At 32.5% G+C, this 26,358-nt stretch overlaps 1 protein-coding gene and 1 long non-coding RNA gene across 7 annotated transcripts in view; one reads left to right on the top strand and one right to left on the bottom strand.

Annotated features, from left to right (window-relative positions):
* The window catches only part of LOC142318870 (Golgi-specific brefeldin A-resistance guanine nucleotide exchange factor 1-like), a 65,332-nt gene that overhangs the window by 17,658 nt on the left and 21,316 nt on the right, over positions 1–26,358 (top strand). The window lies entirely within an intron of this gene.
* LOC142318871 (uncharacterized) lies at positions 13,037–26,327 on the bottom strand. Its single transcript, XR_012755062.1, has 3 exons — positions 26,219–26,327; positions 14,636–14,786; positions 13,037–13,338 (listed from the first exon to the last, which is right to left on the bottom strand). It is a non-coding gene; the product is annotated as an uncharacterized LOC142318871 (long non-coding RNA).

Consider the following 26,358-nt stretch of genomic DNA (forward strand, 5'->3'; position numbering starts at 1 on the left):
AATATATATTTTTAATTACCAAATTGAAAGACGCAAATAATCCACAATAATAACAATAAATTTAACATACAATTGTAACGAATAACATACAACAAAATACGTTAATATACTACTTAACACTAAAAACTCTACATATATAAAACCGTGAATGCTAAGGCAGTATATTTCATAATAGTATTAAGTTGTCTTATCTTATGAATATTTCTTGTGGTCGTGTCATACGTTATCTTAAAATATATATTTGTTTTATTTCTCCAAAATGTATTTTATTTTATATGAATTCAATGTAAACTTAAATAATTTTACATTCTGGTTCTATGTGTTTAACTTAATTTTTCAATTTTTTTCTTTTTGAATAGCCCATTTAGAGGGCACGCTTAATCAATTTTGTAGCCCGTGCTTCTTTCATTTTTCTAGAGTGGTGTTCTTTGTCGTCTTGAACAAAGTTCACCCTCTTCTACTAGTGAGGTTTTTACTCTGCTGAAAATTCCTGTATTGTTTTTCTGAATGTCGCTCTGTCTTTTAAAATGTCTGAGTCTATTGAATCGTTTACTAGGTCATTGTCTATTTCTTTAAGCCAGGTTATCTTGTTCTTGTGAGTGCTTAGTAGGGTAAGATGTTTTGTTAGTCTGGTGTTCTCCATTCTGTATATGTGTCCGTAGAATTGCAGTCTTCTTTTCCTGATTACATCTGTTATTTTTTCTATTTTGGAATATAGCTCTTGGTTTAATCTTTGTTTATAATCTAGTCCTGTGTTGTTTTTCGGGCCTAATATTTTCCGTAATATTCTTTTCTCTATTTTCTCTATTCTCTCTCCGTCCTGTACTTTATGTAGTTTCAGCGTTTCTGCCGCAACCCATCGGGTTGGTCTAGTGGTTAACGCGTCTTCCTAAATCAGCTGATTTGGAAGTTGAGAGTTACAGCGTTTAAGTCCTAGTAAAGCCAGTTATTTTTACACGGATTTGAATACTAGATCGTGGATACCGTCGCGGGTTCTTTGGTAGTTGGGTTTAAAACCCAACCAACCCGATTGCAATCAAACAAATCAAAAAGGGAGGTGTACAAGAGCCCTAAATCCAACATTTAATCATGCTACGGCTAGTCGTTCTTGAGATACATACATACATATATGCTCTAGATTATGAGAGATACATACATACTTGAGAGATACATACATAAGTACGTACGTACAGACGTCACGTCGAAACTAGTCAAAATGGATTCAGGGATGGTCAAAACGGATATTTCCGTTGAAATCTGAAAACCGACATTTTTCGCGGTCATATACTTCCTTAAATATGTTGTAAATTAATATTATCTTTTAAAAATGGGATATAAGTGTAAAAATAAAAATATATTACTGTCACGAAAATTTCGGTTTATAGATTTCAACGGAAATATCCATTTTGACCATCCGTAAACCCATTTTGACTAGTTTCGGCGTGACGTATGTGTGTGTATATTAAGGCGTGTGTCTGTGAGTGCGCGCGCGCGTGTGTGAGAGAGAGAGTGAGTGTGTGTGTGTGTGTGTGTGTGTGTGTGTGTGTATGTATGTATGTGAGTGCATTTGTGTGTGTATGTGTGAGAGTGAGTAAATGTGTATGTGTATATATGTATGTGTTAGTGCGCGCGCGCGCATATGTAATGCTGTGTGTGTGTGCGCGTGCGCGTATTGGTGTGTTTTGAGCGCGCGCGCGTGTGTGTGTGAATCTATCAGTAAAAAATGACACCATCCCGTATTTTTTTTCTCCTGTCTCTCGACTCTAAAGTTTGAGTTAAAAGTTCTAAATTTACTTTTTATTCTTTAATGATGGTATTTTCACGAAAGTTTCTGGTTCGTCTGAATATTTTATAAATAATACTTTTTCCTTAAAAAATTCATCATGTTCAAATTTTATTTGATTACTAGCATTCCTCGTCGCGGGTTCGCCCGTACTATATGCGTAGAGAACTTCAAAAATTTGGAATAGATTTTTAGTAATTACGTATGGACTGTTGATCTCAAGATTTATCGCTATTCACAATTACCTGTTAAAAGTAAAATGTTAAGATAAAATTCAAATTCCAAATTCTCAGATTCAAATTTTTAATAATTATATCAACATAAGTCCTGCTCAGCTTTGTTTTCCTTCAGACACCAGTTTGTGATATTCAACAAAAAAAAATATTTCTCATTTCTCAGGAGCGGGTAAACCTACATTAATTAAATTTAGAAAATCTAATTTTTTATTTTACAAAATAAAAATTTTGAAAACTTCACCTTCAAAATGGCGGTCATCATAATTTTAATTCGTCAATATCTTTGTAATTGTTTGATAACATTTTTACTAATTACAAAATTTATTAAGCATTTTATTTTGAACAAAATGACACCTCACTTTTAAAATTTCGTTGACAAACAATCAAGTTGTAGCAGACAACCCGGGGCAGTACGCTTTTGGACCGTAATGGAAGCTGATAATTATTTTTTTCTGTTTCTATTTTCCTCCTTTAAATGTAATAAAAATTAATGATAGTAAATTAATAAAAATTATCAACTTTTAATATTTTAAAAGCCCTCGTATCCCTTCTAAGTTATATGCTTGGAAATGTAAAAATTTTAAAAACATTTAATCAAAGACACAAAATTATATTCGTATAGATAATGTAGTTTTAAATAGTTCTTTCCTTTAATTGTGCAGTCTAAACATTTTATTTGCTTTGCTTATGCGCGTGCGTGTGTATGTATTGAGATATATGGACGCACGAGTAGAACGCACAGACAAAAGACCAAGAGAATAAAAGAAACGTAATAGATTTGTTAGTTGTTCATAATAATTCGTTCATATCGCACAGCTGCGCACTTACTAGCTCACTCATTATCATCTCTCTCTTTCTAAACACATACATTTGTCATACAACATGAGTTACAAAACTGTTTTTTAATTTACTGGACAGCTGTCGTTATTTGTCTATTAATAATGATTTATGTCTTTTGGTTCTCTGCGGTGTCACTTTGTTTTTTAACGGTAATGTATTATACTACTGTAGTCTGCAGTTGCTTCATATCTTTCTTTTCTAATGTACTTAAATCAGCTATTCTTTCTATAAATACAATAACATTTCTTCAAAGATATCTTCACTTATTTGAATTATTAAAAAATCAACAATCATTTCTTTTTTTCTTAAAAATATTTTTATAATTTGAATATTTTTTATATTTGAATTTATTAAATAAATCCCTTGTACCAGTTTAGTTTAGTTACACTTTCTTTTTCATTCCTTTCTTTCCAAAAATAATATGATTCTAAATTATAATTTTCAATTATTATTAAATAATCAGATGTTTCACCATCTCTATTACGTGCACACACATGTAATAATGCCTGTGAAATTACATATAGTCTACTCATTTTTATAAGTACATAAAATTTTATTTCACTAATAACTTTTGATTTTTTTTCATATTTTTTTATTATTATTGAAAATAATTATTTATTGTAAAATTATTTTTACAATCACGGGTTAATAATTATTAATAAATCAATATATTTAATTAAATAAAAATAAAAAAAATGTTAAACTGGAAAAGGAGATGTCTGATTCGAACCGATATGCCTTCCCCTTATAGATCCAGATATTTCATAAATTAAATTTTCATTTAGGTTCAACTCTAGAACCGATGGAAAAAGTCTCACTCGTGATATATCATTGAAAAGCTCTCAATGAACGCTTATTACTGCAGTTAAGAAAAAGTCCAAAATCAAATTTGTTTTGGATTTTGGTTTTTTGGATTCCTTAGATGTCAAAACCTGAAGATCGGCTGAAAACCACATATGCCCGAATCGGACCGATTACAATACTTTCCCTTGTAGAGCTACAGCTCTGCTATAGCACTACGTAGATGGGAAAGTGAAAACGCTAATATTATGCAATATGTGAGCGCATGAATATTTCCTACCGAGTTAAAGCAGTGTGTATAATCAATTGTTTCAAAATAGAAAGGTAAAAATTAACATGTAACGTTGCACTGTTTGTCCCCGTCTCTTTTTACAAATGTAATGCATGTAAAGATAACAAAGCACAAGAGATACCGGTTAGAGCAGCCTTCTCTGAGAGCAGTGATGTTTATTAAAAAGCCAGTCCGTGTGTCGAGCGTAGTAAAAAGTCCATTGTCAGCTAAATATTAGTTGATTTTTTCTACGTACTCGGCATGCTGATATGTTTGACTCGATGAAGAAGAGGAAATATATCATTTCTCGCATTTTTTGGTAAATCTGGCACGGGATTTTTATTGTTCTTGAGGATGGCTCTACTATTTTTAGAAGTAACTGGGATTCATTTCAGGTCATCTACAACTTTATGCCCTTATGAAATTTAATCATACATAAGAACGCATTGTCATATTTGCTGTACAATATTAAATCAAATATTATGGATGTAATAATACATTTATGTACTGTCAGAAAAATAAAATAATGTAAAAATATTGATATTGGAAATTTCAATAATTGATATCTTATGAAATAACATGTCATTTACAATCAGTGTTAGTAATATTCATTAAGTTTTTTAGAAAAAAATGAAAACGCACATTTTGAATATTGACTTGGTTGAATCTAAAGATTTTTTCAAAAATGTAGTTATTGGTCATTCAGTAAAGTTTAAGTCAAATTTTGTATATATACTGAGCATCAGGAATGCTGAATATAATAATCGATGTGATGTAACATTTTTTACATGAAATTACAGGCAGTACATGCAAGCAACATAGAAACCTGGCTAAAATGTGTTGTTAAGCGTGTAAATAATACATCTTAATAGTATGAAATAATTCTGAGGCGGGTATCTTAGACCAGGTGAACAAAAAAACTGTTTCACTATTTACTAATTAGAAAAAAGTTAATAAAGAAAGGTTTTATTATGTCCAATTCACATCGGAAGAAGTGTTAAGAGTGTTGTCCTTTTGTTCTTACGAGTTCATGCAGCGTTTAACCGATGAAGTGCATATCTTTTATTTTTAATAAAGTTTCATTCTGATTAATAAAGTCAGAACAAATATTTAAAAGCTTGAAATTGTTCAGGTCATTTGTATTTAAAGGAAATACCGTGTTTTTTTTGTTTAAAAAAAAATTAAAAATTGCAGGCGTCAAATTACACGAATGCGGTTGCTATTCAGTTTTTCCTTTGGTGGCTTAAACATTCATAAAACTTTTGATCGAGTTATTGTCTAGTTTAACCCTATCTTGTTCAAAAATCAGGATAACACAGATAAAGGCACCGGGGACTGATCAACTTGACCCGGATATTTTCTATCATCTGTTGCTATTTTCTATCAGAGTCGTTTGGCAGGCTGTTCTCGGGGTGCCTAAGCTGGGGTTGCTTTTCGAATTTTTGGAAGGTGGCTTTGGTGAGGGTGCTCTTAAAATCAGGAAAGGATCCGAGTGAAATAAGCAGTTATCGACCCGTCAGCCAAGTTGCTTGAAAGGCTGGTTGTGGAACGGCTCTGGAAAGCATCGATATGAACTCGCTTCTTAATCGAGGCCAGTACGGCTTCGTTAAAAGGGTTGGAACCAAGGATTGCATCTTAAATGCTCTTGCCGAAGTGGAAAGCGCCGATTGTAAATATGTTTTGGCAATTTTTATTGACATAGAGGGAGCATTTCCATCCTTATGTTGGAGTTGGAGTTCTCTTTCTTTTTCCTGTCTAGCCTCCGGTAACTACCGTTTTTAGATAATACTTCAGAGGATGAATGAGAATGATATGTATGAGTGTAAATGAAGTGTAGTCTTATACATTCTCAGTTCGACCGTACCCGAGATGTGTGGTTAATTGAAACCCAACCGCCAAAGAACACCGGCATGTGTTGGAGTTCTGTCCTCTATGAGTTGGAACGCCGCAATGTTCCAGTAGCCCTGCAGGCCGTAGTGCGTGACTATTGTATAAGCGTACGGCTCTGTTTAGAGATACGTACCTGGCTGTGGAAACGTCCGTCACCAGGGGCAGCCCGCAGGGTTCTGTTCTCGGTCACCTGCAGTGCAACATGGTATTTGACGGATTTCTGAGACTGACATTCGCAGAAAGGGTCACGGCCCAGGCGATCCTCACATTAAGTATAAAGGCTGTGTGATCAGCCGAGTTAGAGTTCATAAGTACGTAAGTGTCTCTGATGCACAAGCATAGGAGGATTGCTGGGAAGGATTACGGGCTATCGGGCCGTCATTTGTACACGGTGTACTGAGGTGTCGTCGAAAGTATGATCTTTTATGCTGCGTCCGTTTGGGCCCGTAGGTTGGACAGAAACAGAGCACTTATTCAGAATTTAATTAATAATAATTGTTTATTTAATCGGATCGGTTCCAATTCGACTTCATCTCTTTTTTTTAATTTAAATACATTGATTTATTAACAATTATTAACCTCTGATTGTAAAACAATTTTTACAATAAATAATAATTAAATTAAATAAAGAATATGAAAAAATATCCGAATTTATTAATGAAATAAAATTTTATTTACCTTTCATTCTAAAAAAATGTGTATATGTAATTTAATAGGCGTACAATTAAGTCATGCGGTGTCCACAGTATTTTTTTTCTTTTTGTCTTCGTAACTTTGGAGACAATATTGGTGATGGGAGAATCGATCAAAGTTTAAAAATATCAAATTCTGGAATTTTTAAAAAAGTTTCTAGTTTATTTAAATCTTTATTAATAATATTACAATAAAAAATCATCATGATTCACCCCCACCCATAAAAAAGAAACCTTAGATAACTTTTTGTTGTACATTTTTCAGTGAAATTTTCTTATTTCTTCCATTTAATATACTAAATGAAAATAAACCTAAACATTTTCTTGGGATGTGATTTTGGGGGTAGGAAAGCAGAAAAAGTAATAAAATAACGATTTTTATGAATTTTTTAAACTTTTTTCTTGAATCATTATTTTTTCACTATATAGAAATAATTAACCGGTGTCAGGAAAATATTAAAACAGCCTGACACCGGCCAAAAGCCGCAACTTCAAATACATTCTTAAGAACAACAATCAAAACATACCAAGTTTACCTAGGAAACCTCAGGAGTGAAGCGGTTTTCTGTTTCCTTCTTCGTTAAAGCTGAACGAACAGCTTCTGCTATATACCTGCATTAAACTAAAATGCAGGTGATTATCAGCTCTACAAATGACAACTCTCCGAATGATCGCGGATGTAATGAACATCATTACATATCAGAAAAAGTATTATCTGAATGATGGTTCTTGTACCTCGTATGTTTTAAATGTGTTCAATGCCAAAAAAATATATACTTTAGTAGATTATAAAAATATTTAAAATTTAAAACATTCTGTAATTTACTGCATTTACAACTAAAAGTAATGAAATGCAATAAATCCACGATTGGAAAGGATTTTTCTTGGTTATAAAATTATATTTTCTTTTTTAATATTTATTTTATTTAAATAAGTGTTCGGATATAAGAAAAAATAGAAAGTAGTTTGTAAAAAAATATTCAAAATGTATTTGTTTATTCCACAATTTCTTTTTTTCTTTATAGCTTTACAAAGGGAAACAATGTTTCCCAATGTTAACGAAGATTCATTCCAGCGTAATAGAATTTACAGTTATTATTCAAAAGCGATACCGGCAACAATTTATTATGCGTCTAATCTTTGTGATCATTAATAAAAATTAGATTATGCTGAATAAAATAATCGTAATTAAATAAAAATATATTTATATACATCAGTAATAAGCATTGTAAATGCAAAGATAGAAATTTAAATTTAAAAAAAATGAATTTATAAAATGATACCCTGTAACCGGCCGCTACTTCACTTTTCTTATTTTAAGTTTGGTATTATAAAAAAAGATTTTTACTCAAGACTCGATGACATGAAGATTCAATCTCGTCAACCGTTAAGAGTAACGTTTAGCGTTCTAGAAACTTTTGCGAGAAAGAAAAATTAAAAGAAAAAATTTTAATTTTAAAGTTTTTTAAACGGTGTTTCCGTACTTTTATTTAACGATAGTTTTCTGCATTGCTGTTACAATAAGTTCCCAATAATTGTTTTCTAACTTAAATTAATTTTATTTTCAGTCGCCTAGCGCAAAGGCGTATTTCTCTTTTCTTATAACGAGCCAAATTGGTTTTTATTCTAATTTCAATATAAATTTTCCGTAGGAATCTGTAACCGGTTTTATTTTCTTTAAAGAATAATTTCGCACCGTCTTGACAAAATTAATTTTACGTTTAATATTTCCAATCTTAGAGATTAGTTTGCTTAACGCGATCTCGTTAACGCTAAAATTACGTTTATTTATTTTTTTTTTCAGTGTCTGTATTCTTTTGTTTTACGAAAAGTGTAAGCAGTTGTTTTTTGATTATTATTCTGTCCTTACAATCTTTTTAAAATGAAGATTGTTTGTAGAAAAAAAATTTGGTCGATTTCCTTTCTACGTTCACGTATTAATGACTATTTTAGTAATACCGTTGAACTCATCTGTATTTTAACTTCCCGACTAAAATTCTGTCGATGCTGAAACAGCATAGCTATAAACAAATAGTATAACGATTTGGGTTTTGGGGCTTTTGTAGATGCTGAAGTTTGTAAGCGTTTTAGATAAAAAAACTCAAAATAGAAATTTCTGGAATTGTATGTTCGTAGCATACCTGTATTTTTATTAATTACTTCAGACCGACTCGACATAAACACTTGGAAAACGACTCAAAATGTTCTTTATGAGGTATTGATGGATTAAATTTTTGAAAAACAAAGTCGAGGGAGGGCTAGTTTTCGTTATTTTGAATTTTTATATAGCGATTGTAGAAAATTGAGATTTAGTAGAATGAAAGTACGTATTAAATAAGTTTTAAATCGATCGGTTTAACGGTAGGAATATTCAACATCATTTCTAATCGGTTTTTGCCTCCTACCTAGTAAACGAAAACCAGTTTACCAAAAAACAATTGAAAGTTGCTACAAATAGTCGGTTGACTATAAATCGGTTGATTTTTCGTCTCCATTGGACAAGGGAGAATCAAACAATCCATTTTTCAATTATTTATTAATATTGCATCAGATTGAACTAACCGATTGAAAAAAAATATATATTCCAATAATAAACTTATTAAAACCCCGTAACATGGGGGCGCTGAGTAAAACTGAGATAGCTAAAATATAATTTTTTTTATACTTTCATTTTTGAAAATTGAAAGTCCAATTGTGTCTAGTATTAATGCGGGCAGAACGGATACTTTTTAAAAATGTAACCTTAGGGGCTCCGATTTATGAATTTAATAACTTTTTCAACGTTTTTTTATAATTTTTGATACGATTTTTTGAGATGACGGGCATCAACCTCTTTGGTCATTTTTCTCTGTGAGAATGGAAATTTGAAGAGTATGAGTAACGCCATGTCTGAGAGGGATTCGAATCCAGGACCTCCAGATGAAAGGCTGAGACGCTACCTACCACTCCGCCACGGAGATGTGCATTTATCTGTTTTATTTATTCTGAAACTTATTTTATACAGATTATAATCTAGAAAAGGTATAATTTTTATGATAAATAAACGATTTAGTATTCATTAACAAAAATATTACGTTTATTTATAATATTTTCTAGTCGATTTTTATAATAATTTTATCATATAGCCATATATATTATTTATCCTATTAAATTGTGTAATTTTTTTTAACCGGGACATAATCTAATCTTAGAAATTAAAAAAAAAAATCCGCTTTCCAGCACGCCGGAAGGCTGAGGTATATTTCACCGGTGCTAAGTAACAGATAAAAAAAATTTCTATCTTAAAGTTAAGACAAATTTCAAATTTACTCGATACGGCAATGGTTGCATGTGAAAAAAATATTCATATGTTTTATGACAAGCTCCATCTTACAATTCCAGCAATATTTTGGTCATTTCTTGCTGTAAGGGTTGGTCATATCAAAAATTGTTTCAGACAAAGGTTTTAGGTAATGTTTAGAGAACTAACGACCACTTTAAACCGATTCGATACTGTGCCTATTAAGGGAGGTATGATTTTTTGTCTTCAGAACCCCATTTTTTCCATCCCCTGGGTCAATGGTTGGAGGTATCAAAAAAGTTTATTTAGATAAGTTTTAGGTTCTTATCCAAAGAACAGTAGAAACTTTAAATGAATTCGATGTTTTACTTAATAAGAAAGTCATAGCGATATTTTATTTTTTTTCGAAAAAACATCTCCATTTACACTCCCGTGATCAGATTTTGTTCATTAACGAACTCGACCGATATTTTGAGTCGTTATATTTTATGTATCAATTTGAAATTGATTGGCGCAAAATTACGGCAATTATCGTGTCCACAAAAAGTGAATATATAAACTTTTGGACTAGGTGGTTTTGGTGTCTGGGGGATATGAAACGCGAAGATATGTTGAAATTTTCCTAAGTCAAATCACTATACCCATTACAACAGGATTTCTTATGAAATCTATCCTACCTAAAAAAGAATATTAAAAAAGTATACTTTCGATCTCCGTTGCGAGTTTCATCCGGGGGACCCGGGTACGAATCCTGGTTAGAGATGGGATTCATACGCTGCAAAATTCCATTTCCATATTCCCACGTGTATGTTCAAACAGCTTCTGTGTTGAATCTATGAATTAATTCATCATAGTCAAAAAATATTATTTGTTTCATGTAAGTGTTACCTCGTGAATTGTTTTAACATTATTTGTTAAAACGTTTTTTTTTTATTGTGTGAAAATAATTTCGATGGGAAAGTGACACCATTTTTTTTATTTCTTATTTATTGAAATAATGGATAAATTGACTAGACATTTGAAAAGGATAAAAATCAAAATCCACATTTTAACTGTTGCTTACTTTATTTTATTATTTAAAAAAACGTTTTATCGATTTAATATAACTTGAAAATCGTATATTCAAATAAAAGGCTGTGTGTATGTTTGTAAATTTTAAACAAATATAAACGAAATATTTTTTCTTAATAAAATAACTTTCAAAATAACAGGTGTATTTTCTGATATATTTTATAAAATTGTAATCTCGGCACCTTCTAAATCTGCCCTCCAAACAAAGGGTAAATTATCGCACCAAGATCGTGTAAAATACACATGTTGTCGTAAGATTCTTCACGACTTAAATCGGAAACCTTATCGCGTAAAAACTAAGCAAAACAGACACACCGAAACGTCTTAATTATTGCGACCTATTTCACAAAACCATAGTCGATGAACAGATAGACCCGAAGTTGTATTTCACGTCAGACGAGACACGGATTCGTTTATCGTGACACTTCAATTCGCAAAATACAAGGTAGCGGGTGGCTAAAATTCCTCACTGAATGTTTGTGCGTCCACTTCGCTTAGAAAATCGGTAGATTATGTGCTTTTCTGATAATCGTATATCGAGGCCGATATTTTTTTTAACCGGACCGTCAGTACAGAAGTGTACCGTACAATTTTAAAATAATTGTATATTCGGTTAACAGATCGTGAAAAATAGTACGTCTTTATTCAACAAGACGGAGCAACTTGTTACATATCAAACTGTTCAGTTGTAGTCGTTTGTGCTGTTTTTACAGAAGAACGAACCGTCAGCAGAGACTGCGATTTTTTCCTTAGCAGGTATTTGAAGAGTAGGGTTTCCGAATCAATCCCCCGCAATATCGATGAACTGAAAACGAACGTTCGACAGAACTCAATGCCGTTGACAACAATGTGCAAAACGCTGTTGTCAACGTTTCTGCGATGCCTGACGCTCAGTATCCGCTTGGAAGATTTTTTACAAATATAAAACATATATTACAAAAATTCATAATATATCACTACCGACAAATGTTCTCCAGTGATTCGTCTCAAATCTACCCCAAAAAAATTTAAATAAATAATAATTACCTCTAAAATGTCGTACATACGAACATTAGGAAAATTTCCATCCGGTTTTTGGGTTCCGTAGATGCGAAAACGTCAAGATCCTGCGAAAACTGCATATGTCCAAATGGACAAATTACAATACTTTTCCTTCTAGAGCTACAGCTCTACTATAGCGTTATTTAGACGGGAAAGTAAAAGAACCGCTCAAGATTTTCCTGGATAGATCAAGGGAAATCATGATAAATGCATAACCGTGATAAATTCATGACAATGAGTGTCACAAAATATTTAATTAAATGAAAAACAAAAAAATTAAAATCAGTTAAAAATTGTATTAATACTAAAAAAACATAACCGCAGGCGATTTAGTACAATTTATTAACACAGCATCGAATTGTATTTACTATATATAACCTATCGTCAAAATGTTCCATTGAATCGCTTAAAACTTTACTTTAAATTTACTTTAGAGATATCCCTCGTAAGTTAGATCCACATGTGGATGTCTGTTGCATATGGAAAAATTATGCAAAACATAGAAATATGATTTTACTCGCAAATAAATATACATACAGAGGGTTTATATCAGAACTGTTTGATTTCAAGTATGATTTAAACGGCATTATATTTAAGGTATATTAACTTAATGTACCTTAGTACATATACTGTACATTAGTGTCTATCCTTAACGGGTAGATTTTGAAGTTTTTGTTGGTGTACTTCGTATGTGCACCATTCGTTGCCCTGCAAATGTCCAGACGGTAATCCGGCTTTACCCACGTACTCGTCAAAATGTCGATTGTAATGTATGCTACTGTCGCACTGCAACAACCCTCTCCTGTAGATGGTTGATGTCGCGGATTTTCTCCATATAATGATTTTTGCATGCCCTCCCAAAAACAAATTTAATGGGGTTTAGGTTCCTTGGTGGCCGTGCGATCAGCCTTCCTCTTCCATTCCACTTGTTTTGAAACCGATGTATAATGCAGCACGGACACGGTTGCTGTAATACGGCGGAACGCCATCTAGCCGATAGAAAATTCCTTTTACTTCCTTGTAGGAAGTAAAGGAAGTAAAAAGTATTTGAGCTAAATTTCAACTTTTAGTGGTTAATGGGGTCACATTAATTCGGCATTAAGCAGGTAATGAAAAAAAAACTACAAAAAATAAAATTATAAATAAATATTTATTTTTATTATTTTTAGGTGAGAATAAGGATATCAAAGATTAAATTCCACGGAAAACCAAACGAACTGTTCCGGCATTTGCCCTATTGTATCAAGGGAAACCGTGGCAAAACCTTGATAAGAACAGCCTAACAATATTTATGTCTATGATAAATTTCACATTACAGGCTTATAACATAGTAAAAACAAATTATACATTACGATAATATTACAATTTTAATTATAATAAATTTTTATGATTTATAAATTTCTTCCACATCTGATGATATCCATCCTTTTTCCCTGCAAAAAGAATTAAAAATTATATAATAATAACAACAATCTACAATCTCTTATCAATAAAATATATCGAAAGGTTTTCACCTGTTACACCCGTCTTCAGGAGAATATAGAAAGAATGGAGTGAAAAAACACATTATGTGTCCCGGTAGTTCATTACAAGCACGAGTATATTACTTCAGTTCTAACGATCGATTATGAATACATTTTTGATAAAATATTAAAAAAAGGCTTATATAATAAGGAAAATTACAATGAATGTAATCATGATATGTGGATTAACAGAATAAAAGTTCTAAAAGTTCTTTGAACAATCAACTCAAACATAGAATTTTACAATTACGTAATCTATTCTGATCGGTTCCAGATAAAATCTTAACAGTATTTTGATCCCGTGTACTGATATTTGTCATATATATGTATTTCTGGGTTTTGCAACAAAAAAACATCGGTTATTTTCCAGTTATAAATAAATCAAAAAATGTTTGTACTTTAATATCGTTTACTAAGCTTAATTTACAAAATGTATGAACAGAATTGTGCCTTTCATACGAGTGACGTAAACAAACAAATCGTTTTCAACTCTAGATGAGGGAGATTAAAATTTTATGAATCAATTTTTATTTTTTACTAATATTTCTTCTGCTACTTCTTTAGGCTACCTAATGATAGCATATAGACCCGCAGTCTAGTCTTTGGAGCTGTTGCTAATTGTAATCTTAGTTAGCAGTAATTTTACTGTTAAAGCTAAATATTTAAAACTTATATTTAGGTATAAAATAGATAATGAGTACATACGGCTATTAGTCCCTAGTCAAATGTACGTAGACTACTCTCGCATCGATTTAAAACACCAAATTTGGCCTTATAGTTGACAAAATAAGAGACAGACTTATAGGCCACATACTAAGGCATCCTGGAATAGTCGCTTTAATATTGGAGGGACAGGTAGAAGGAAAAAATTGTGTAGGCAGGCCACGTTTGGAATATGTAAAACAAATTGTTAGGGATGTAGGATGTAGAGGGTATACTGAAATGAAACGACTAGCACTAGATGGGGAATCTTGGAGAGCTGCATCAAACCAGTCAAATGACTGAAGGCAAAAAAAAAAATGATGTTTTTAGTGTACAACTCTATTTTACATAAAACATGAAGAGACTACTTATGTATTTTTAACAGATCACCAAGATCGAGAAGGGTTTCAAAGAAAGCTTTCTTTTTTGCAATACTGTTAAAAAATTTTACTGAAAAATAAAACATTTTTTTTTTTCTACTAAATGTAAGTAATATTGTACTTACTTATGATCATAGAACGGTGCACTTGTCTCGTACGAGAACATATAAAATATTAAATAATTTAACTGTAATCTGGTGAAAATTTCATTCTCATCGTTTCAAATTCCTCTGTAAAGTTAATGAACAACAAATCCTGAAATCATGGCAAACACAGCTGTAAATAAAAAAAAAGAAAAGTATATTAAACCCGTTAGCATAAGAGCAACAAAAGTTAATCATCTTTTATCAGAATAAATTATATCTTAATATTGTGAAATTTAATAATAGATATCGATCACCTTAATTCATTCTTCCTGACGAAGTCAGGAAGATTATTTATTTATTTATTATTTTATTTTGTAATGATTATTTTATCATTACAAAAAAAAGTTGTACATTTGGTTTAAATAAACAGAGAATTATATTTACTCTTCCTCATAAAAAATAAAACAAATTGCTCTCTTCACCATTATGTATTGTTAAAAAATATTACCATGAATTACACTACAGAAAAATGGTTTTAATACCGTTGTTTTTTGTGCAATTCAAATAATTTCTCTCCTATTTGATTTTACATCAAATTTACTTCTATAAATCATTTTAATAGATACACCCCCTCTTCTAAGTGGTTATATAAAATAAACAATCAAAAAATTCAAATAAAATTTAAAAAACGCAATAATGTTCAATTTAAACAAAAATTTTAACTTTTTAACCAAAATTAAATTGAAGGTCAGGGTATTTAGTAACGGAAATTTAAAGAAAACCTGATTAATGAATTATAAAGCCTAAAGTATCTTACCTAATATCTGTTTTTCTTTAGTTTTCTTCTGAATCATCCTCAGGAACAACTCTTTTCATTCCCCAACAGTAATCGGCAAGCATCTTTAGACCATTTTCCCTGGAAGTACGTTTCCATCTCTGACACATCCTAAGAAAAGTGTTCATTGTGCTTATCAGTTACGTTGCTAAAGTTAAGTGGAAAAAATTTCAAACGTCAATGTATGATATTTAATTTTCTTTTGACATATTTCTATTTGAAGTCGCTTTCTTGATTAAAATTATTTCCTCTGTTAATTTTATTTCTTCATTTTTTGTAAAATCTTGTTTTTTGTAATAGTTGTCCTTATGTTTGTCCCAATTTTTATTTCATATCATTCTTTTTTTTGGTCTTTATTATCCCATTTTTTCTTTGTTTACTGTACCTCACCTTACATTTAGACTCAACTATATTGTGGTAAGAATCAGTGTCTATTCCTGGATGTAATTTACATTTCATAATTTAATTTGGAAATCTCTCCTAATAATTATAATAGTCTAGGAGATGGATTTCACAGATATATGTAAAACTTCTTTTATAAATTTCAAAAAGAAATCCTCTTGACTGCCAGTTTATACACACAGGGCGGTGTTGGGAGTCTTACACATATCACCAGTGGCAGCGACCCATGGCCCCTAACCACCTCCATGCGTAGGCTATCCCTATCCTGCCCACCATGCATGCTTTGGCAGAACACATTATCCACGATAATGTAGCCTCCGTTCACAGTGGAACTTCTTCCTGTCTACATCTATTCACGTGTGGAGCAACCGGTCTAGTAGAGGTCCGGGGTTCGATCTACAACACCACAATAAGAGGAGGAGGTCGCTTTCTACATCCAATATCAGCAACACTATAGATCAGGTCATTGTCGGCCCCAAGCCGATGGGTTGGAGAGTCCTGCACACCTTGACAGTAGTGACGACCCCAAGGGAGCCCCCAACCACCTCCTTGTACAGGCTGTCCCCTCATCATCCGGCATATGAAGGCTAGCCCTCTTGCAATAATTCCTGTGCCATCTTGGTTTTGAAGATACCCTCTACCAAGGCAGCCACTTCTCACCATGATATTTCGCCGGCCAACGTCATCTTCAGCAGATTATCTTCGTCAAGCCTACCAACAGCAGCAAAGCACCAGGATCTCTTGCTATCACCAGTTTATACTTAGTTAAAAATTCTGAAGGTGTAGTTCTTTAAGTTTTTAATCTAGCTCATACTATCTTGACTATTTTTCCTTCACTTTATTATAAAATAAATACGTGTAATAAACCTCTGTCAATTGGATAATGCTTAATTTTCCTCCATATGTGAAATCTGGTTTATTTAATTCTATTGGTAAGCTGTAATCAAATCTCACTCATGTTTTACAGTGGTAGTTCAACGTACATTTGAATGAATTTTTGCATTTTATTGTACGATCAAATGAAAATTATTCTTTGATCCATTTTTGTCTAAACATCAACTCCAAGGTGGTGTTTGATGCCTGCAGGGTAATTAGACATCAGCTTACCTTCAGTTAGATAGTCTGAAGGTAAGCTGAGAGCAAGTCTGGTTGTAGGAGGGAATACCAGGTCTGAGGTATTGCTTGGTGATGGGATAGAGATGAATGAGCAGTGTAGTTTTGTCATTGTTATAGATTCCACAAAGGGAGAAGACTGCAAAGCTCGAGTGTTATTGAGCATTGCTTAAGATTAACGCGGTGACAAAGCTTTACTTGGCAATCAATGCAGTCGGTAATGCGGTGGGTAAATGCCTTCTCAGAAGGTTGCCAAGTATGTCACAAGGAGAGCTGATCAGAGATACTCTTTCTGGCTGGTGGCAGATAGAGCTGCTAAGCAAACAGCTACGGGTGGAGACAAGGGTAGTGTTCAACAAACGGATATGGTGCCAACCCAAAATAGGACTCTAGTGGTTAGAGCAGAGGGACATTCTTATGCGGTTTATCTTTACTAATTTTATATTACTAATTCCATCAAAACATTTTTCTATAATTTGTCTGTCTTCTTGAATAATTTCATTGATCTATGATTTCGCAATTATAACTGAAACTTTGATCGATCATCCATTCCCCCCATGTTAATTATCAAATCAATTTATTTTTAAACTTTCAGCCAATTTTAACTTTAAATATTTTTATTAAGATTTTAGCCACTTTCGAACTGTTAAACTCACTTGTAATAATTTTCACGATTAATTACTGTATTACTTACTTAATAAGGTGGTAATAAATTTTAGGTGTTTTTTAACCCTTTAAAACATTAATCTTATCACCGAATTTTTTATTCAAAAATGCACTTTTCAAGAAGATTTATTGAATAATTATGATAGTTATATAAACAAGAGTATTTATTATTCACAGTTTTAACTGTTTACATAGATGCTCCGAACTAATGATTTTATGATTTTGAAAGTAACACAGATCTATTTTCTTTTTTTCTTTTTGCAATTGTACTGACCGAGGACTGGACCCACTTTTGAAGCATTAGTCAGTCCCCACCCAGTCAGAGGTCGCCACCTATGCAAAACGGCCATACTGACATTATCGGTCACACAATTGCAATTAGTTGCTCAGTGCAATTTCATACACTGAAATAATCTTACGCGCCACAATATATATATATATGTGTGGTGTGTGTGTGTGTGTGTGTGTGTGTGTGTGTGTGTGTGTGTGTGTGTGTAGACTACTTAACATACTACTGAAAGTAATTTCTTACATATAAAGACCGAAAATACCTTTTTAGAGAATTGTACATTATATACTAAAAACTACTATGACACACACATAATATGCAAAAATAAAACAATAAAATTCACAATACAACACAAGCCCTGACCTGAGTACTCACCTACATAATACATGAATGAAAACATGATTAATAAAATACACAAAATACATACATAAATACCAAAGATGCAACATCATGCATATACATAAAAATCAATACACTTAATACATACAGAAACTAATCTTGCCCGACTACATATATACAATACTATAAATAATAATGAAATACACAACAATAAAACACAAGCCCCAACCAAAAAAGAGCACTACATCAACTACGACTCATGCAAAGTACTGCTACTCGCTGTCCTGTGCCTCTCTTCCACACACAATAGCCTCAACAATGGTAGTTTTATCCCGCCATGCTACCTCCAAGGCAAGCATCTTAGGGACTACATTCCCGACCCTTAACTCCCCAAACTCATCCACTACTGGGTGCGACACCCTAGCATAACATGTTCTGAGGAGTGAACGACCCCACAATACTGGCATAGAGGAGAAGCCCTCTTCCCACTTCATCCCAGTTAAACAGAGGCACTGTACCTTCTAGAGCTACTTGAGATACTTGGGATTGCAGTGAAGCTACTTGAACTTCACTGCAAAGCCTGCTCAGGTGCCCCTCCCATGTACAGTTATAACACTGCTTACGGTGGTCGACCACAACGAAAGCAGCGCTCCTCCGATGATCTACGGGAGACTCTACAGCAGATCCAGCAGATTTTAACTCTGTGTTTGTCCAGCAAAGCCCCGCAACGGCCACTGGCCGTTGCGGGGCTTTGAGAAATAAGAACGACCCTCTGCTCTAACCACTAGAGTCCTACTTTGGGTCAGCACCATATCCACTCATTGAACACTACCCTTGTCTCCACCCATGGCTGTTTGCTTAGCAACACTATCCGCCATCAGCCGGAAAGAGTACCTCCGATTGGCTCTCCTTGCAACATACTCGACAACCTTCCGAAGTCCCTTACCCATCGCATTACTATTGCCAAGTCAAGCTTTGTCACCGTGTTAATCTTAAGCAATGCTCAATAACACTCAAGCTTTGCGGAGTATTCCCTCTTGGTGGAATCTACTACCACGATGAAACTACGCCCTTCATTCATTTCCATCCCATCACCAAGCAATAACTCAGGCCTGGTATTCTCCGCTAGAACCAGACTTGCTCTCAGCTTACCTTCAGACTCTTAACTGTCTAAGTACCTTGCAGGTACCAAACACCACCTTAGTGTACCCGCTACTATTTCCATTAAGATCCAACACATGGACCGCATCACTCCCCAGAGCACTGGTGGCATTGGGTTCACTCACGCAAATAAACCACTCCTCCTGCCAGAATCTCTTGCATAGGACAACTACTTTCTCCTCGTTGACTCTCTCGATGACCAACACTCTGCTGGAGCTTCAGGACAATGTCTTTAATCTCCTTCTTAGTTTTGGTGTTCTCTTTTACAAGCAGGGTCAGTTTCCTGACTTCTTTATCAACCACCCTGACTGCCTTCAACACCTCAGTGTCAGATCCATACCCCATAAGATCCACCATCTTCTTCCCCAGGCGCCGACTCCCGAATTCAACTGGACCATCCTCCTTAGCAGGTGCCTATGCAGCCTGCCTACAAATGGAAAACCTAGACAGGCTTATACGAGGCCTAAAGCCGTTGTCCTGTAACATTTCACAGCAAAATATCCATTGGTCACATGCGAACAATCATGATCATGTTGAAGAACTGGCCAATATATTCCACCTGACCTCAACTAAGAACACATCTATTTAGATATACTTTTAACTAAAGATGTTTGTCTCTACATACTGAAAGATTCTTTATTATAATACATTATATTTCTTACTTTTATTTATAATATTTATACAAAGTGTGATGTCAATAACAAAAAATATTAATGTTTGGGTGTTTCTTCTTAAGTTTTTCTTTGTCTACACCATTCTTTTTTTTCTCATGGGATCATTGTTCTGCAGTACATATATTGCACTTCACAATCAGTAGCATATTTTATGAAATTACATAAGAATTCTTTGATTAGTATAAATAAACTTCATTGAGATATACTGAATTGATTGTATAAAATATTATAATCCAGTTAATTAAAATTCTGCAAAAAAAAAAAGAAAAATTTCTTAGTATATTATGAATTTTTTAATAATAAATTACAGTAATAAACAATCTATGTAGAATTCAAAGTTCATTATTTATTATTATTATTATTATTATTATTAATCATGCATTTCATTATTATTACTTCATGTATTTTGGGAAAGAGCAAAATACAAAATTAATTTTTGTCATTGTCAGGGGAATCCAACAACCTGGTAGAGTTTACTACAGAGTGGTTATGTCTGAAAGGAGGTAGTGTTTGTCATATTATCTGCTCATACTGACTTACAGTAAAAGTATACGGGTGATTGCAGGTAAAAAAGAAGGAAAAATCCAGTTATTGAAAATGTAATAAATAAAATAAGATAAATAATGGTAGATTAAGCATTCAATCAACCACAAGGATCTGAAGACTAGCACTAGAATGGAAAATCTGAATGAAAAATGAACAAGGCTGACAGGCGGTTTATGAAGATTGAGAAGGAGCATATCTGAAAGAATCTGTGTAAGAGGAAATACAAGCCTGAATGAAGATCACAGAAGTGATGGCACAGTAAACTGGTAAAGAAAAGGAAGTTATAGGGATATTTTAAGAGTATTTAGGAACAAAGGAACCTTACAAACAAGAGAAGGTTGTTTCCAACAGATAGCTGAATGAAAAGGAAAATGAATCTGCACTCAACTCACCGGATTGGCAAGTATTCAAACATTGTTACTCATTAAAATTTAATGAGTAAATTCCGCTCATTAAAATTCAGTTATCTCATGATATGTTGATCTGAGAGTTAATGTGATTATCTATTGTAAAATGATGAAAAAAATTAATTAAAAGATTGTTTACTACGAATATAAATTATCTAATCATTTTGTGATCAAAATTCATCATTCTCCGAGGGTTTTCGTGCAAAATGTATCTTGTTACTGTGTCGTACTGTTTTTAACAGTTTTATATATTGAAAAATTATTGTTCATCAGCAGCTTTACAAGCTGTTGAATCAGACCTTTGTGTCTACTGTGGATAGGTTGACTCTGTTGAACATACTGTCTTTAACTGCTACCACTGGGAGCAGTCACAGGCAGAATTTTATCAGGCAGTGGAACATCTAGATCCTGATAATGTTACAGGCTGCATGCTCAGGTGCAGGAGAGAAGTTGGGCTGTGGTAGAGTGCATGGTTACAGACATCATCAAGGGTAAGCTTGAGGGTAGGTAGTGGGTGACGGCCAGTCTCCAGCCCACCCAGGTCATCACCTGCCGATGACTCCTGGTGAATGTCAGATCCTGCTGCTCAGAAGCGGGCAGTACAAGTATCCCGCACCTAACACAGGAACCGTGTTCATGCCATGCGGCCAAGTCCAGTTCCTACGGGAAGAAATTAAGGTTTTTTAAAAGGTGTGAGCCCACACTACCATCAGATCGCGCCTGATGGCAGCTGGAAGAGCTTTTTCTCCCCCTACGAAAAAAAAAAACTTGAATAAGTTTTTCAACAAATATCTACACTGCATCTTATGATTTTTTGAAAAAGTGACCGAATTTAATATCCTGGAGAAAGAATTTATATCGGTTTAAATCACTTGATTATCTTGTACCTAGTTAATTTAATTGTTTTTTGTCTGTAGAGAAATATAATTTAATAATCATAAAATGTTATAAAGATTGTACTAACCATCATACTCGTGCTATTATTAGTAAAGTTAGTTTCATTTAAGTAAATAATCACTTTGCCGGCCTCCATGGCGCGAATGCTAGTGTCTTGGCCTTTCATTTGGAGGTCTCTGGTTCGAATCCCGGTAAGACATGTCATTTTCACACGCTACTTGTCATTCATCTCATCATCTGAAACAATAACTAATAGTGGTCCTGGAGGTTAAAAATAAATAGAGTAAATAATTGCTTAGAGAATGAGTAATACACAAAGTTCTTCTAGAATTATCACTTTATACAAATTCTGTTTTAATCTAAATGAAAATAAAAAAAGTTTAAAATGAAAAATGAAGTTTAAAGTAAAATGAAAATGTAAAAAGTTAAAAAATTATTGCAAATAGTAAAAGCTGGTGTTTTGTTATTTTAATTGCGAAATTGTTTCAAATAAAACCAATTTATTTAAATAAGTTTGAAGATCAGCACGATTGGTTTTAATAAATATTAAAATATTGATATTAAATATTTTAACATTTACTATTACAGATATCGCACACTTATTCTAACCTATTTTTAACTGTATTTTTCAGCATCTATAAAGACAGAATTCATCCACTGGATGATATCAAGCTACAAATCTAGTGAACGGTTAGGCTTAAATAGATAGGGGGTTTTTTAAATAGATTAAAATTTTTTTAATGTAATAATTTACTGTTTTTGTTAGGATTCAGTTAATAATGGTGGGTATTCTCTAGGAAACTCAGCCTGAGTCTAACAAAAAACAAATATTAAATGGCTAAAATTATAACTGGATTTAGATCATCTTGAGATATAGTATAATAAAATTTAATTTAACAATATTATTTTTCCAATAAACTAAATGGAAAAAACCATACAAAACTGAGTATTTAATTTTAATTCTCTTTAAAGTAACAATTTTGGAACACAGTACTTACTTCATCTTTTTATTTTTTTTTTTCTGTTACTTTCTGTTGCTTTTCTGTTTTTCTTGAATTATTTAGCTAACCTCCCACATTGCATTTTTTTTAAGATGTCACAGTATCTTTAGTTTTTCATTACAAATTCTAACCACTATTCTACTTGCACCACAACATTTCCTCATAATTTATAATTTTTTATTCTTTATCTTGTTACTTTTTCCTGTATGCTGTAATAATATTCTATAGCTGGAGTTTATGATTTTTAATGTTTTGTCTCTCTTAGCACAATTTATGTCTGTTAAAAGAATCAAGTAAACCCTATGAGAAATTTCAAACTTAGTAAACAGGTGGTTATTTTTTTAACTAGAGATCTCCTAAAAAAGAGAAGAACTTTCTACTCGTACAACTAGTATTCTTCCCCAAACTTATTTGTAGGAATATTGAATCAGTGCACTTATTAAAATAAACTGAGTAACTTAGTGAAAAGAGATATTAAAAACAGATTTGAAAAAGGAAACTAAAATTTTCTTCTTCTCACAATCTGTTGCGCCTAAAATGGCCATACAGAAAAATTGTTGTGATGCTGTTTTCTCTGCATAAAATCCCTTGTGCAAAATCTTTACAACTATTAAAAAAAATTAAATTTAAAACTAGTATACTTGATTTACCTTGTGACACATAAAATGTTCCACATAGTAAAAATCTTCATAAGTCTGTTATTAACAAATAAGACTATGTTAATAGGCTAGTTGACTGTTTTTGAGAAACCGGTTTATATTATGCCTCACGGTCTATTTTATTAAAATATAAATGTTATAATACATAAATGATCACTTACACGACGTATTTTACATTTTTATAAAGTAATTAAAATTTTCCACAAAAACTCTCCAAACTGTCATTACCTCTCCTATGACACCACACCTTATAAAACAATCAGATGTTTAGTGGAGTCTTTAAGATGTTTCAAAAATTACCAAGTCTAAAATGAATTCAAAGTTTTACAAGTACTGTGTAGTGCCTCAGTGTGAAAGTACTCCCATTAAAACTCCAAACAAATTGTTTATTTAACTGTATATATGTTAGTTTATTTAGTAAGATCCAAATTGTGAACAAAATCCTTCATCTCTGGGTGGCTATAGATTCTAATCTTCAAAGGACGGTAAAGAAATTATATCAACTTTTTCTATATGCTAGCTGGATGAAATTTTATTGTCTAGTAACACAGATTGAAGTCTTAAAATAGGAGTATTGTGTCCATGAAGCACAGGTCTTATTGTCAATGGTAGATTAATGAACTGAATAGCATCTTTTTTTTAACTACAGATATTTTGCAAACAAAAAATTGAAATTATTTTGTTTTTCACACTATACCATTTGAATACCAATCAGCACAGATGAATGAACCCCTTTGTATTAAATTTTCTGCACAAGATATACAGTAGAGATGCAAAGCCCGTGGTTTTTTTTTTTTTTTTTCGTAAGTTCATTTTAAAATATGCCAATCAAATTTTGCTACACCTCATTAACAACCACTTATACTGTCTGGTATAAGTTTGCTACACTATCCAAAGTATTTGCTCAGCCTTCTGTTCAGATTAGCAATTTTTAATATCATGCAAACAAAACTCATGTAACAGGATGCAAACCAAGACCGGTTACTTATAAGAGGGGATCCAGTGAATTTACTAAATAACAGTTAACTTACCAGGTTAGCAGTGCTGTTGGTGGAAAGCAACCCATCTTTAATAGCCCACTGAGATGGTCTAGTGGTTAACTCATCATCGCAAATCAGCTGATTTTGAAGTTAAGAGTTCTAAGGTTCAAATCGTAGTAAAGGGAGTTACTTTTATACAGATTTGAAAACTAGATTGTGGATATCGGTGTTCTTTAGCGGTTGGGTCTCAATTAACCACACATCTCAGGAATGGTCAACCTGATGCTCTACAAGACTACACTTCATTTACATTGGCACATATCATCCTCATTCATCCCCTGAAGTAATACCTTACGGTGATTCCGAAAGCTAAACAAAAAAAGAGAGAGCCCATCTTTAGTATGACATAAAATAAAACTTGTACTAGACTATGGCAAATGCAGATTTAAGATGCTTACATAAATAATATAATGTTCTATGGTGAATACAGCAACTCTTTTACTACTAAAAGTAGGGTAACAACAACAACATCTAAAATATAGTATTGTGCAAATCTTTACAAATAATTATTGAAAAAATTCAATTTAAAACTAGCGCCATTGATTCATCTTCAGACACATAAAATGTTCCATATAGTAAAAATCTCCACAAGTTTGTGTTATTTATAATAAATAAGACTAATTATACTTGTTTATTTTTAATAAAACTGTTTAAACTCAGATGCAGCAGTCTGTGAAATGTTTTACCATTTATGATGTCAAAAATTAAAATTGTCTTACAAAAAGAAACCCCTTCAGTTATTTTGTAAAAGAAATCTGATCATGAGGTTTTACATTGTTTTTCTATAATCTAATTAAATTTAAAATTATACTCACTCATGTCATCTAGATGTTGATTGTGTTAATCTTAATCTGATCATCATTTTGACTTTTGAAATTAGCTTTTTCATATTATTTTTTGTTATACATTCATCACATACACAATTTTCAAAGCGTTACTTTAGTATGTTGTTCCAGCATTAAGTAGTTGAAATATCGCAATTTTCTGTAGCTGAAACAAACTTGAAACAATCTGGAGAAAAATTAGTACAAAAATAATAAAATAGATTAACAAGTTATTAATATTTTAATTCTTTTGGAATCCATTTTTCATTTTTTATTCTTCATCACACCATTTTTTTCAACATCGATTAATTAAAATATTACATAATCTATACCTGAAACAAATATTCTGAAACAAAATTAGTAAAAATATCAAGGCGATTGATAAAAATACAGTTTGGTGTACTTGAAATATACATACATAATAAATAAAACAATACTTCAGAAAATTCCATTCAGGTTAACATGGCTTAACAACATGTACTTAATCTATTCTTAAATAAATAAAAAAACAATTTTAAAATAATGTCTTACTTTATAATTGGGCCTACTGTGGGTGGGGTATGGAACGCGAGCGCGACTTAAAATAATTAATTCTAACTTAAAATATATAATGAACCTGTAAAAAAACACAACACACATAACATGATTAAAAAACAATTACAACCTACTGAGGGGCCTACTGGAGAAACGCGATTTTTCCTTAATTCTAGCATGCAAATTTACTCTAACATGCACATATTTGTAAAACAAAACAAGAATATATAATTACCTGAAAAAGAAACTTAATTCTACTGGAAAAGGAGCACCAGTTACGAAGTAAGTAGTCCTCCCTTTAATCGTTATTATAAAACTAAATAGTTAAGCCACATTAACGCTGTTCACTCTTAACGTATGTAAGTAATCGTTGTC

Source organism: Lycorma delicatula, chromosome 2 (genome assembly GCF_047948215.1).
Source record: "Lycorma delicatula isolate Av1 chromosome 2, ASM4794821v1, whole genome shotgun sequence".
Classification (NCBI taxonomy): domain Eukaryota; kingdom Metazoa; phylum Arthropoda; class Insecta; order Hemiptera; family Fulgoridae; genus Lycorma; species Lycorma delicatula.